General features: G+C 26.3%; 1 protein-coding gene across 4 annotated transcripts in view; it reads right to left on the bottom strand.

Moving 5' to 3' along the window:
* LOC132922056 (probable G-protein coupled receptor No18) overlaps positions 1 to 16,428 on the bottom strand; it is a 76,280-nt gene that overhangs the window by 47,512 nt on the left and 12,340 nt on the right. For 3 of the 4 annotated variants that reach the window (XM_060985364.1, XM_060985365.1, XM_060985363.1), the window contains exon 2: positions 11,359 to 11,427. The exons of the other annotated variant lie outside the window; for it this stretch is intronic. The gene's annotated coding sequence lies outside the window, so the exon portion shown is untranslated. The remainder of the gene's footprint in view (positions 1 to 11,358; positions 11,428 to 16,428) is intronic. 4 annotated transcript variants of the gene reach the window in all.

The raw sequence follows: 16,428 nt of genomic DNA, 5'->3' as shown, positions 1-16,428 counted from the left end.
CATATCAACTTCAAAGTGAAACACCTTTCAGATGTAATCCACTGTCTACATACATCAATAACATACAATGACTATCTCGCGATGAAATAAAATGCGCTTTAAAAATCGTATACATTTCATTACTCCAAATAATGAACGTAATCCAACGGCAAACAAAAATAGCTCTACAATATGGTATACCCACTTTATCTTTTTTCTCAAACTATCCTGCTTAAATAAATTCTCTAACTAGTAAAAAGTTAGGCGCAGAAACATTACAGTAACACACCAAATATTAATGAGAGAAAAGCTGTCTAGACAATCTAATTATAGATTTAAAAAATATTACTTCTCTAAATAAAGAAACGAATCATTCATCAACTAAAAAGCATCACGGTCCTTCCACAACAGTTTAATCCGCAAAACCACAGAAAAAGCCTTTAAAGAAAAACCTCCACATACTCCTATAAAAAGCCAACATTACGTGGGCTATTGACGATCTAGAAAAAGTAGAACTTTTTAAAACCCATTTTACCGAAATGCTCAAGTCACAAAACTAGATAAACAACTATGTATTTTCCAATCAAATAGAACATTTTTTGTCATCCTTTTTGCAAATTAAACTACCTCCAAAATAATTTTCTCCGGCCAAAGTTCAACACTATATCCCTACATTCAAAAAAAAAAGTCTCCTGAATTTGATCTAATAATAATAATAACATACAGAGTAGCCATAAAAAACCCAAGAAAAACTTTAATATTTCTAACAAAGAAAAAGAATATATAGGTATTCTAATGTTTTTCAATTAGCTTATTTTTCACTTTAGTGAAAGTTCTTAGTCTTAATAATCTAACCGAAACCTGAAAAATACCTGACCATCACTCTTTACATAGATCAATAAGCCTTTTACTTTTATTTTCGAAAAATTAATCCTCAAAAGAATAAGTCTAATAATAAACAGCTCTAAAATTATTCTTAACATTCAATTTAGTTTTTGTAACTGCCACTTATAGTTTACCATATTGACTGTACAACAGATACAATTGATTCAGCTCTGAAAAAAAAAACATTACTACACATTATTTTTTCTCAACGTAGCACTAGGATTTGACTGATTTTAGCACGGTGACCTTCTCTATAAATTAAAAATAATCTTATCCTCCCTCATTTTAAACTATTTTTTTTTAAATTCCGCCTCAATAACCGTCAATTTTCCATCCGATACTGCTATAGACGCTCTTCTATCTCCACATTACAAATCATTGTTTTTTTAAGGCCTTTATATTATTTGGCTACAGCTTGTTTGCGCACAATCTATAATTTTACCGGAAAAATCGGAACTTGTTTGTGTACACGGTTGTAATAAATGTAAAACTGGTTTGCGTACACAAAAATAATTATATTTTATCTTGGTGACAGATGGGCACTGATAACCATCGATAAAGAGTACGGAAATGTTATTAAATTCCATACAAATAGTACGTATCGAGAACTTATAGTGTGCGTACATAGCATTTGTGATTCTAACCTATATTTACTTGAACAAGTATTAAATATTATTTATTAACAATTATTAATAAGCAAGTATTAACATGCATTTTTAACCACACCTATAAATACATGCATAGACAGATCTAAGTATGTTAAGGAGGAAGGAAAATGTATGTAATAATTTACTTATTAATAAATAAACTATTAAAGTCTAAAAGGTAACTTTGCGCAAACCATGTGTATGGTTACAGCTCAACTGTCCTCAAACAAGTGTCAGTTTTGTGCCCAAACAAGGTGTCTTTTTGGTATTTGTGCGCAAATCAGTACCACCCTATTATTTAACATCTAAATTGTATATCAACCCACTTCTCTTAACATTTTTTCGTTGAATATACTAATGATGAAGCATTTATTTCAGTTAATGAAAATCCATTTACTGTATTTAATTAATTACTATCTCACTTTTCTTGAACAGAAATTTAATGTCTAAACTGGAAAGTTAAAAAAAAAAATTTAAGTAAATCTAGCCACATCACTTTTACTCTCAAACACAAAATTTACCTACAGATTACATTCAGAAATATTACAATTCGAATTTTATTAAACATAAAATACCTAGGAATACATTTTTACGATAAATTAAATTGGGTCAACCATACACATTACATCAAACTCAAGCTAAAATGTCGACTGCGTACCCTTAAATATTTCACTAACGCAAAATAAAAACTTATACCCCGAAATAAATTTAACAAAACTCTTTTGCAACTTATATATGGTGCTGCGTTAAAAAATTAAACCTAAATAAAATACAAATAACTCAAAATAAATTATTCCATTTAGTGAGAAAAGACCATTTCTATGAATTTAATTAAACACTGTACACAGATTTAAAAATAACCAAGTGCCTAAACCAATTATCAAATCCATTATTAGTCGATTGGGATATTTATTTTCGATATTCTAAAGTCATAAAATATTTAAAAAAAACATATTTCATTCAAAACATTCTCACACACTCATTTAAAATATTACGTGATTGTTATTAATGTTAGCTTATAAATATTGTCTTTGTTGTTGTTATTATTACTAACATAAATAGGATAGATAGGTACTACTTTTGCGATACTCGAAATGGTAAATAATCGCTTATTTGGTGTGATCAAATATACGATACAATATTGAGATATTATTACAGTACCGTTATCATTATGAACTATTGTTGTAACCGTACAATCGTACGATTATCTATCTATTTATTGTATTTATATAAATCATATAATTTTATCAAGTGGTAATTTATTTTAAAAGTCTAAAACACTCGTTTAGTTAAAATATCGTCTTGCCATCGTAGCCTACCGAATTCATTGCTCATTAAATTTGCATTGATAAATTATTGCGGTAAAAGTAATTTTATTATATTTTATATCATAGATATAATTTATAATAGTGTAGTTTTTATTATTATTTTTTATTTATGTATTTAGGTGATCAACAAAGTTTATACGAGCATTTGATAAATTATAGATTTTTATGATTTGATTTAGTGAACAATAGTGATATTATATCTAAATCTACATGATACTAAAATATCACAATAATCGCAATAATTCATATGGCATCTAAAAAAATGGCGGATTTTCACAATTTTACCGGAAGTTGTGCATGAGACTAATAATTTGGAGTGGCATTGTTATAGTAAAACGTATTCACAGACCAATCAATTACCTACTTAAAAGATCGCAAAATTTTCAAATAAAACTTTTTTGGTAGCGTCGGTTGAATCCAAAACATAAACTAAAAATAAGATCATTTTTGTAATTCAAGTAAAAAGTTATCATAGGACTTGGTCGAGCGTTCGCAGTGCTCTTAAAGAAAAAAAAAACATAATCTTGAATTACTATTTGGAGTAATGGGAACAGCTGCCTTTCAATTGGTTTAACATATATAGGGTATTATATTATACTACCATGACTGTAGTACAACAGAGACCACATATATATATATATATATATATATTTTTATAGTAGTGTGGGTGTGTATATATGTATAAAGGAAATTTGGTGGTTCGTTTATGGAACAATCGACAACAGATGTGAGTGAGTGTAAGTGAGAGAAGGTTTGTGTGTGTGAGAGAGAAATAGAGAGATAGAGAGAGATAGAGAAAGAAAGAGAGATAGTGATAAAGAAAGAGTGTGAGAGACAGAAATCGGGGATGAGGATGCGTGAGAATAAAGAAATAGAGGTAGGTAAAAAAAGGTAGTTTTATAATACGAAGGCACAACTGTGCCATGTTCGTGAATGTGCTCAATTTATCGCGGGAAAAAAATTTAACCGATTGCACGCACATAAAAAAAAAAAAAAATTAACCCCTAGAACCGAGTTTTGTTATTAAACGGGTCTTGTATTGTTATATATTGTGTTGATTTATTCTCCTATTTACAAAATATGGTGGACATAGCAAATGCTTATTATTGTGATTCTTTACTATGCCTAAACCTATTATAGCTTATCTAGAAAAACAATTTACATTCATAAAACTGAAGTTTACGTTAATTTATTAAACGAACACGCGAATAAATAGTTGCTAACGACATAAATAAATGTATTTATGTAATATAATAATGATTTCTTTCCAAATATTCAAATGTACATTTAAAATGAAAAACTAATGTACAAAAAAGCTATAACAGTAGATGCATTTTTTATACCATATTATATATTATTATATTTAATTTAATAATTTATAATGTACTATTATAGAAAAATATTCTTGAGATCTTCAGTAGTAAGAATATTTTATTTTCTTCCAGGTTGACTAAACGTTTTTCTCTAATAAGTCAACGGTATTTATAAGACGACAGAAATAAATGTAGTTTTATATTAAAAATATACAATATTGTTAATTTAATGAATATTAAAAAATCATTAAATAAAATAATTTGACTTTACAACCAGAAGTGTAAGTAAGTAATATTATTATTATTATACTTTTTATTTAAAATAAATAAACATAGTAATATGCTACAAGATATTTTTCTTCAGCAAGGAAAATTGAGGAATCATACATATATTTTTGTAAATAAACCATAAACTGTATGAATTTTTGGTTACTAGTAGATATTAAATTCATGTTTAGATTGCTGCTAACTGCTAATTCTAATTTTTTTTTTATGGATATCCAGTCGCTATATTAATAGTTTTTAAATTTTGTTATATTAAATCGGTTACGATTAAAAAATAAAAAAGCCGTTACCATCCCAAAAATAAATTTATGTTAATGTTAAAAAATTAAATGAATAAAAATTGAGAAATAATTTTTTTTTTGTTATTATATTTACAGAACAGCGTTTATAAATATATTAGAGGACAAAAGTGAATGTTTTATTTATTGATTACAGAGTTTTAAAAGTTGACATTTTCATAACCCGGTAAATAAATTGTAAACGACTTTGAAAAAAATCGTTGAATTGTTACTTAAAAAAATTAATACTATTTGTTTACAATTAATCGGTATTTCAATTTTTATAAAAACTTATATAATTTTATTTTGTATTTACCTATTGTTTCTTTTAGCTTTGATGATAAAAAGTATTTTTTTTTTTTCGTCAGTACCAGAAAATTTAAACATTTTATCTTATTAATATTATTTGTGTATAAAGGTTTAAAAAAGCTAATAGCTATGCAAATAAAATTAATTTTTTATATTTAATTCATTGAATGTCTTTGATCCAACATTCAACAGGCGTTAATTAAATATGAAACTGTCTATAATTTTTAATAATATCAGCTTATTCTTTTAGCATAAAAATGCAATTTCTTTTGTGTCTACGATAATATATTTGAAAAAATTAATTAATATTGCCTTAGACGAAATTGTATAGTGTAAATCATGATAATAACCTTTAAAGTAACAAGTACTTAATTAATTATATTAAAAAATGCTCGTAATTGAATATCTTATGGTGATTTGTAGTTTGATTAATATTTTTTTTTACAAATTAATTAAACAAATACCTACTATCAAAGTGAATTCATTAGGGTGTTATGATACATTATGTTTATTTATATAGTATAATTATCTATGTACTTTTTTTTATTGTTATTATTATTTATTGACACGTATTAACAGCGAGTTAAACTATTCATTAAATTAAATAACAGAACATTAAATCAAACTGTTTAAAAAAATAGAATTTTAACACGTTAACTGTTGAATTATCTGTAATATCTCTAAAAATTAATATAAATAAACAATTTATAAGGAAATTATCGTATATTTTCTTAACTATCAGCAATAAAATGTACTTTACTATTCGTATATTTTTCATAAAATTGTTTAAGAATTAAATGTTTTAAACATTTTATAAAAATTAAATTTCTATTTCGATGTAGAATGTTTTGTTGTGTTTAAAATAAAAGACGTTTAGTTGTCAACACATTTTTTCCGTCCTTTTATATATATGTATATACAACTTAAGGTAAATGATTTATTAATTTACCAAGAAATCAGACATTATGTTATAAAATCGAATAAAACCTATTTGATTGTATTCAACTGAGCTGATCGGAAAGGTAAAATATATATTTTAATCGCGCGGCTAAATATCGCAACTCATAGCGGGTTTATAATATATACCTGGTTTACAAAGCATTTGTATATATACACGTTATGTGTGTATGTGTAAGTGTGTGTGAAAGAGAAAGAGAGATATAGTATGTGTGTGTGTGTATGTGTGAGAGAGAAAGAGAGAGAGAGAGTATGAGAGAAAGAGGATTGATTGCGTGTCGGTGCACGATTTAATGTCTCCCGCAGAAGAGAATATTATGCGCGGAAAACGGTGCTCGATGCGCTACTAAGATTGTATCACCCGTACCATAGCCGCATAGAATTATACGTGATCTCAAATCGTTAAGGTTATGAGATTGCCTAACGGAATATGTTTCAATTTTCTAGTTATATATACAGAGTGATTCGTTTTACTCGTTGGTCGGTATAGTACATTATACAGCTATTGGTCTCATGCGGTGTGATACGTCGATTCGACGCTGAGTTCGAAAACATTATTCGTTGGGCCCTTTCGTCTGTGTCGGAGGTTTTTTTTGTACTCAAAATAAACTTCACCAAACTACGTAGAATTGGAAAAAAATATTCATTGAGCTTTTACGTCCGTATATACGAGGGATTTTTTGTACTCAAAATAAAATTCATCAAACGTTTTTGAAAAGGTCATTCATAAATTTTAAGAAAAAAATGTTATTATAAATGTTATCGAATAAGCAAATAAATAAAAAAAAAAAAACATAATGATTTTACTTTCTTTTTTTTTCAGTCGACTACAGAATAAATGAACTATCGTCATTAGTGGTGAAATGGCCCGTAATAATATCTTTAACCATTCGGGTGTAAACCATTTTTATAAATAATTATTTTTTTTCTATTGAAAAATCCCTTGCAGACTTTACGATATTTTATAACTATAATTAACTAACCATACACACTCACATATTATATACATTATACATCCGTATTACATTATGAACTAGAAGATATTTATTATTGTTACCTACGTAGTACAGAAAAATAAACAAACATTTGTGCTTAGTAAGATACATAAACATTTTGTTATTAATGAACAGTAAATAGTAATGAAAAAGTATGTAAGATTTAGTTACAAATAATGACCATCTTAAAGTTTGTTATACTTAAAAAACTATCGAGAGAAAACCCCCAAGTTGTAACAAAATTTTAACAATTACATAAACATCGTAATAAGGTGTATGACAATCTCATAATATAATCTCAACAGTATATAGAGCTTCTAAAAAAATGATTACTGTAATTTCACAATAACTAGTATAAATTCAAAAATGTATTATTATTATTAAAATATGTCTGTGAAAATCCGAACATATAATAATTTAATATATATTATAAATCATCACAAAACGTGAAGGGACACAATACGCATATCAGAACGACAATCTATTGTGATGCACATCGTAAGCTATTAGGAAATTGTCAATTGCTGCGTGACCTATATGAGTTTATGATTGACAAAAAAATTGTACCTTGTATTCCTGTCCCCGTTTATATAATATTTTACACTTTAAAAAAAAAAAACTTTCAATTCTAGATGTGTCGCTTCTATATTATAGTTACAATCACTGTAATCGATGGCTTACAACTACCTAACATTTTTCGAACCCTTCAGCTAACCTTCAAGTAACAACAATATATCATGGTATGAATATTTTATTTATACTTTTGTATACATTTTTTAGCTGACCAACGTATAACGATAGATAGTTTTAGTAGAAAGAGTTCGGTTCTCTTGACTTTAATAAAACGAATATAGAACAATAAAATATATTTTAACTACCTAACTATAATTATTTATTCACCATTTTTTATTTTAATATCTTAGTATAATATATATATATATATATATATTAATACATAATTTACAATTCCAGATTATATACATATAGTTTAAAAATTCAAGAGTTACAGTGAGAGGAGATCATATTATAGAATACACTATTATTATCACATGTATTGGATAAAGATAGCAAACGCCAAACTATTGTAACAATATTCATTATATTAGTTAATAAAACTTTTTTCATTATTTTAGAAAAAGTCCAATAATGTAAATGTGTTTTTTAATTCGACATAAGTATAATTGATTGTTTATATGTATTTATTATTATTATTATAATATTAATTTATAATTTTAATTTTGATTGATAACTCATTTACTTCAAGAATACAAATGAAAACCAAAACATATTCAAAATTATTTTCTTATGCTTTAATACGATGTCTTAAAATATAATAAATTCTGACGATTTTCTTTGAATTTTTCCAAAATTCGTTTTAATTGTAATAGTTATGTTATATCCGTTTCAAGAAAACCTAGATTAATATCATTATGTATGAAATGTGTGAGAGTTGAAACGAAAATAGTTAAAGTTTCAATTACACAAAATTATACCAAACGCTTAAAGAGTTTTACTCTTTGCGGTCTATTTGTTGTGTATATTTAATAAAGATTATCTATATTTTGAAATATTGAAGTCGAAATTATATTATTGTAGGTAATATTCAAATGACCAATTCGGCTATTTTCAACTGAATTATGTCCATGTATAGAATTTAACTGGTTAATCTACAATCATTCATGCATGTCTTAAGTAATTTATAAATACTCTGTCGTGGACATTATCACGACATACTGTTTTGATGATCGAGAGAATGCGACCGATGATCGGTTTGGTTACTTGTCTCGCAACGGGTCGGCAACTTTGCCATAACCGCCGTTAATACGATGCATGTATGCATGATGTATGTAGCGTTACATTATTATAATTACTTTATAAGAGACTTAAATAAATTATTTCAAATCGCCACCTCAATCACCTCAACACCTACAATATTCATTGCATATATTAATTTAATGGAATTCAAGGCTATTTATTGTACAGAGCACTGACGAACAATATTTGTTTGTGCATGTTAATTTCAATATAGTTTTGATACGAATTATGTTTGTATTGTCAACAATAATTTTGTATACTTTTAAAAATTATAATAATCATAATCTGTGTATTACAATCTCTGTTTTATTATTTTTCTAATTGCCTATACAATTGGATATGATATATAATTATGAATAATAACTTTGTTACTAATATTATATTAATATAAATTTAACATTAATCATGATAGTAAAACAATATTTTATTCTTTCTAGAATAATGATGGTCGGCAACCCTTTTGGATTCTCGGGCCACGTTCACAAATTAAAAAGATTTCGCGAGCCAGACACAAATAAATATTTTATATTCTTGAATTCTTTACTAAAACAAAAAAAAAATTGTCTTAGACTTTAAAATAATAAAATTTATAAAAAAATTCGATCTAGAATTTAAAGGGAGCCGTCAGTTGCCGACCACTAGCTGTTGTCTTATGTAATAAGTCGTTACTATAAATCGTAAAATAAAGATACAAAGTACATATTGTTTATTTTTTTAATACTTATTTACTGTAGTATGTAATTGTACAGAACAAATTTAATTTCTTTATTTTTTTTTCAGAATTTGTAATTATTTAAAATATTAAGACGCAGGTACGACGGTTATATACAATATATTAATATGAAAATGAGTAAGTTTCTTCTCGAAGGATAAAAACAATATTTTTATAAATCATCGGTAACTTCTAAAGTTCGACTTACCTTAGAGAAAATTCGTTCAAACATTCACTGTTTATACAGTTTATTTTATTTTTGATCGATTTCATCATACACTCAATATAATTTCTCACAGAAAATGTATTTTATCAATTATGTTATATTTATATCACTAAACTTAAGTGGAAATTAATAACACAGTATAGAACTTTTGATAAATTTTAATACGGCAGCTATGTGAAATAATTAAGCACATTTGTCATTTATAAATAGAACTAAGATAAGTTTAATTACTCACAAAAAAAATGTGCCTGTAAATGTCAAACTTTTGAAGATAGAAAAATTACCAATGTATTTTGCAGTTCCGTGGTCATATATTATATTGTAATTGTATATTATTAGTTAATTGGTAACAACTGTATTTGTATTGTGCATACATTGCTTGTAATTATTATTCGCCAATTTCCCATGTTCCAATATAAAATTTTTAGATCCACTGTTCAAATTGTTTTGTCCCAAACACTGAAATTGTATGGGTAGGGTTGTTAGCCCTTCGCCCAAACTCCAACATTGAGAGATGGAAACGCCACTTTCCAATGCTAAATTTTAGGAATTAGCAATAATAATAATATGCTAACATATACGAGTAGGTATTGGATACTAATAAAATAAATACAATTGAGAAAAAAGTAGCTGTCAAAAACATTAATTATTTATACTGCGTTATATTTGGTAAATGAAAGCGTCTGATATTTTTGTTAAAATAAATCGATCAAAGAGTGGCAAGGAAAAGGTGGAATTGGTTTTAAATTTGTAAAAGGATCAACTTTTGAAATTAATTACATTTTGAATTTTAGCAGATTCCAAAAATTAAATTAGAATTTATTTAAAATTTCATGATTTATTCAACGAATGGATAGTTGTATAGATGAAATATTAAATCATGAAAAAATAAATGTGTACGATATCAAGTGTACACAAATCAATGATATGTAAAAAAATATTATAAATTGAAATTGCTGAGTTGTCTAGGTTGTATATTGGACTTTTTATAAATTCTGATTAAACAAGCATATTTAATTTCATGTCTTTAATTAAACAATAATATTATTTATACATCTATAATATAATGGTTAATTAAATACAATTTTAGTAGTATAGAGTTGTAACACTGTCATTTTCTTTCCGGAACATTATAATACACACAAAAGAGTAAACCTTTTTACAGAATAGATTAGGTAAAGATCGTTTAATTATTTTCTATAAAAAATTAAAAAAATACCCAGGACACAGTAATTTGTTGACGTAACGATGTATTACTGTGTGATTAACAATGCATAATTATACTACAAAAACATTATATAATGTTAAAATTCCCTTTTTTTAAATTTATTTTTTTTGTTACTAGTGTATTACCTAAATGGTAATAAAAAAAATCCATATTTTTATTAATTTGGGAGTATGTGATGTTTCAATGATTGAATTGTAGCCAAGAAATTGGTAAAAGTATCAATTAAATAAGACACGATATTAGAATAAAGTTATATTTACATAATTTACTGCATGTGATTTGTATGACTTGCGGTTATTGGGTAATAAGATTTACCATTTAAATACGATGTTAATAAAATCTGATAGCATATTTAACCATTTAAAATTGAGTCTATGTATTAAAACAAAGTGAGTACTTACTTAAGAAACTTGAGTTGAATAGATACTTGCAGGTATGTGGCAGTCTTGATTTCCACTCCACCTTGCAAACTGTCAAATAATATTACAATTTTATATTTAATAGAATAATAGTAAATTATAATATTTATAAACAATTTTCAAGGTTTTGAACGGCCATAAAAAGAATCTACAATAATAAATATTGTATAAATGTATTTCAAATAGAAGAAAAAAAATCTTTTTTTATTCTTGATCCAGCATCAACTACAAAGTTATAACTTATAAGCTTAAAAAACAAAAAAAAAATAATAATAAAGAATATCAAACTATAAATATTAATAGAGTTAAGAAAAGAAAAAAAATAATAAATAAATATTTATTAATATAAAAATAAGAATTTTACATTGGTTCTTGTTATACTCGTATAGGTTATTCGAAATTTAAAAGTTTTCTTTGGTTCAGCGTGGTTTCAGAAATGAATAAGAAGGTATTTTGGTATAACGATTATGAACAGAATAATAAGTTTCGTCGTAACTACAGTTAAAATTTTAAATCTAACTGAAGTCTTAAAATGTATGTTAAATAATCTAGTTGAACAATTTATAATACTATTCTAGCTACCATGAATGAACGTATAGTTTAGAAAGGTTATTTTTAAATTATTTTTTACAAAAAATAAACACTTATTAGAATATTATAATGGAAAATAAGAAAACTTCTATACGATTTGTTCGATTAGATTGTATAAAATCTCAGTGGGTTTGACGTGGGATCACAATTTAATTATTTATTTAAACAGATACGCGTTGTCATTCGTAAAATCTTACGTGTAGTTATCGAATTATCCACCAGGTTTAAAGCAATTGAAGCAAGTCGCTTTTATGCATGACGGTTGTATTCTTTGTGGGTAACCGAGAACAATTTTAGTAACGCTGGTCAAAGGACAATGCACTTCGCCTCCGTCTGAGAGAAATACACCGAGTAAACACACCCTTTGTCTTTTCTATTTCTAAACATGACGTAATAATTATAAAATATATTGTTTTAAACCGGCGATGTATAAATGTATTTTACCCAACGGTTTTTACACAATATACTTATTGCATAAATAGTATATAGGTATATGTAGACCACCCGCATTGGTTTCGTGCAAGTAAGCACCGGTGCCGAGACTTCTAAATAATTATAGTTGGTGAATTCCGTCCAGTGCTCCTTTTGCCACCCTAGAAGGCTTTTGTTTGCAGTAGGAGAGAAAATTGAACGATATTTATTTTGTCTAATAAAACTGATTAATTAAAAAATAAATACGGTTAAAGAAAAAACACACCTCAATATTTTGAACTTGTTAAATAATTAAAATATAGAATATTTCGATATAACAAAATTTCAATAATTTTTGGTGAAATGTAAATTTAGCAGAAGAAAGTTAAGCTCTACAAAAAAATAAAATATTAAACAGTTAGCTCGTCGACTACCTGTACACTATCCCTTGTCTCAAGATTTCTGATTACGTCAGAATATTTTGATAGATTTTCTTTTGACAATTGACCGATACATTATGTTCTTATGATCGACAATGCGTGAAACTCTCTGGCCAGTGAAATAATAGTGAAAATGTATACGTTCGAAAAGCTGGAATAGTATTTCTGTAACGATCTGCCATTTAGAAGGTAAAGTTATCTGATCACAAACCTCGATACGACGATTTGCTTACCACGAATTAATCTATAAATAGAATATGTATAATCATTCGGTAATATTAACAACCGCGGATAGTTTAAAATACTTAACTTCAAACAGTTCAAACAGATGTCGCGGTGTAACTCGGTTGTTGAATTCAATTGTACGTATCTTTGACACTGTGTCGGTGGATGGATTATTCCTAAATAATTAGAAAATTATTCAATGCGAAATCGCTAAAATCCATTGCAATTCGATTAGCTACGTGCCCGGTTAGGCATATCCGCGATATAGGTTAAGGACTATCCGGCACTGGGGTATTGAATAATTTATTATGGTACAACGCGTTTCCGCGCATCTGTCTAGTCATATTTTTAGTAATCACTACATTTTTAATAACAAATTATAGTTATTTATTTTATGCTACTATATAATGCCTATACTGAATATATTGATTTGTGAAATAAAAATATTAGAAACCGCGTAAAATTAAATTCTGTTGCTAATCGCTTGAAAAATGTGACTTATCTGAAACTATTTTAATTGAACATTTACGATACATCATCCTGTAGGTGCTCATCACAGTTTTAATACGGATCATGTACCATCGTGGTTGTGACATTTACAAACCGTCATTCAATACAACGTTTTTCAATTCGTACGTTTTTTACGCGTTGCTGGTAAAAAAAAAATAAAATGTAAAAAATACATTCATTATTGCCACTCTATACGACGCGGTACATTACAGCACCACCTCCTCCGACACTACCTGAATATAATATTTTTTTACATAACATATTATTATATGTATATACTTGTGGGAGACGTTGACAAATCGTGTGGCACGTGCCGACGGGGGCTGTTCGATATTATATACGATCTCGGCGCGCTGCTGAAATATGTAATTTAATTCGTTGTCGAGGTGGTCTTTATATTGTACGTTACATCGTCGTCGAAATCGTCATATTTGTATATTTGTATGTAATACATTTTTGTGTAAATATACGGTGAACAACCTAAATTGCGATCAGATAGAAATTTACTAAACGAATTTGGTAGAGCATCAGTTGTCCCGTCGAAACGATCAAAGCCCAGACAGTTCGGTAAACGTTAGCTATTTTGCGTTATAAAATCAAACAACAATAATATAATTAAACTTATCAATAGAGTTAAATATTAATCAATATCAAATCGTTTCATTTTAGTACAATAATATATATATATAAAGTCCAAAAGTAACGTTAATTGAAAACTGTGTTTTAACACAAACCGTACGCTGAGGCATCATTGAATATTACATTTCCTATTTAGTTCCTTTGTAAATAATAAGTGATTATTTTAAATCTAACATTTTAGATTTACAATTATGGTTTTCAATTTTTTTTTTTTTTGTAAGTAAAATAATAACATTTTCTATTATTATCGTAATATAATTTTTATATAATCTTTAAGTTACCACGATTATTATCATAATATACATTTACAAAAATAATAATTATCGGTATTACATGAATACACAGATTATAAAAATGACTGATAATATTATTATAAGTTGTATTGTTTATAAAATATTATGTAATTGTAATACTAAAGCGATGTTAACCAATTCTGAATTAATCATATTGAGTAATCAAGTATGAATTAAAAATTTTAATTTATTTATATGGTTTTCTTTTGGATTTTCTAATTTTAAAAATTATTTTGTGCGGATTTATGGTATAATATTCGAATTTAATTCAATTATGACAACCAAAATGTGCGTTGGTACCTGCCGCTTAGATTTTCGTCATTTTTGTTTTTAATACATAAAAAAGTGGTAAAAAAAACCTTGAATGTTTCACATATCACATGTGGAGTTGGTCTTCAAATAGACTACTTAGATTAGCTTCTTAGAACTGCGCCATGTCGTATTAAACATAAACAATCTCTTTCTCACTATCAAAAATATAAAAGACAAACAAACAAACAAACAATTCCCATTAATACAACAGTCTGTATAAACCACTTATGGCGAGAGAACTAAAAAACAAGAAAAATGTGGCAAAGAAATGGTCCTGGAAACAAAAATAAAATTCAATAAAAACTCGTGAAGAGGAAAAATGTGGATTAAGTAGTACATATTATATATTTTTTTTTTTTGAAAGAATATAAGATATTTACTCTGCAAATTATTTGAATCTGTGCAAAATCTAAACTTGATGATTCTTTAATCTTTTAACACATGCATTATATCTAAAATTATTACCATTTTTGAGAATATTGTTTACATAATTTTAAGATATAACGCAAAGGTATTTTCAAAAAACAGTTATATTTTTGACTATTATCCATTATTTTCATTTTTTATTAAAGTTTGTACTTTTTTAAATTACATTGTGGATTTATTTTTTCAAAAATGTTAATATTTTTCGTGATATTAAAAATGTACTGTTAAAAAGTTTATTATTGTACTATAATATATGAATTTAAAGGTGAGTGAGAATATCGTGCAATACAGTAATTCGTACAGTTTTTTTCAAAAATTAATGATAACATTTGTCATATTTTAAATTAGTTGTAGTTATGTTATTTTAAAATTTTGAAATAATAATAAACAGTGATCAAAAATTAAATTCAACTTAATAGTATAAAATTAATATGTAAAATAATGTTAACATCGTACTACTATGTTATTAACGACTATGTACCTATAGATATTTAATTGATAAATAAATGTAGTTTAAAATATTTAATTTAATATTCGAAATAAATATTAAATATTTTTTCTTATACTTAAAATATTTGTAATATTCTTAAATTAAATAATATTTACTTGTTAACTGCCGGTATATTTTATATATTTTAAATTACGTGATAGTGTTGGTTTTAAAATTATACCTTATATCTGTGTGGTTTCTTTTTTTTGGCTGTAGAACAACGGTCTCCAAAAGTTTCAAGTACCTATTATTGATCGGTTGAAAATTGAGTCTTGTTGGTATTTTAGTGAAGTATTCTTTCAATGTTGTTTTTATCGACCATATTAGAAAAAACTGTGAATTGCCATTGAAATGTTTTAAAAATATGTCCACAAGAACATAGGTTAGATCATCACAACCTCAGAATCGTTTTCGAGAGCTATTTATTATTTACCAATTTTTCATCTCATGAAAGGAAAATTATACTATTTATAATAAAATATGTGTTTTGTACCTAATGTTTATGTCACTTAAGTCTTTTAATTTCAATTATATAACTTTAATTTTTACTAAGTTTAACTACCTACGTATGAAACATATCCATTTTTTTTTATCGTCAATTACATTTTTAATTAATTTTGGTATAATGTAAAAATAATTTCCATTTTAAACTAAAAAAATATTATAAGAACTCTATAAGTTATAGCATTCCAATTTTAATTTAAAATGCCTTACT

This window comes from Rhopalosiphum padi, chromosome 2 (assembly GCF_020882245.1).
Source record: "Rhopalosiphum padi isolate XX-2018 chromosome 2, ASM2088224v1, whole genome shotgun sequence".
Classification (NCBI taxonomy): Eukaryota; Metazoa; Arthropoda; class Insecta; order Hemiptera; family Aphididae; genus Rhopalosiphum; species Rhopalosiphum padi.
The sequence above is the reverse complement of the archived record's forward strand: the minus strand, read 5'-3'. Positions and strand labels throughout refer to the sequence as shown.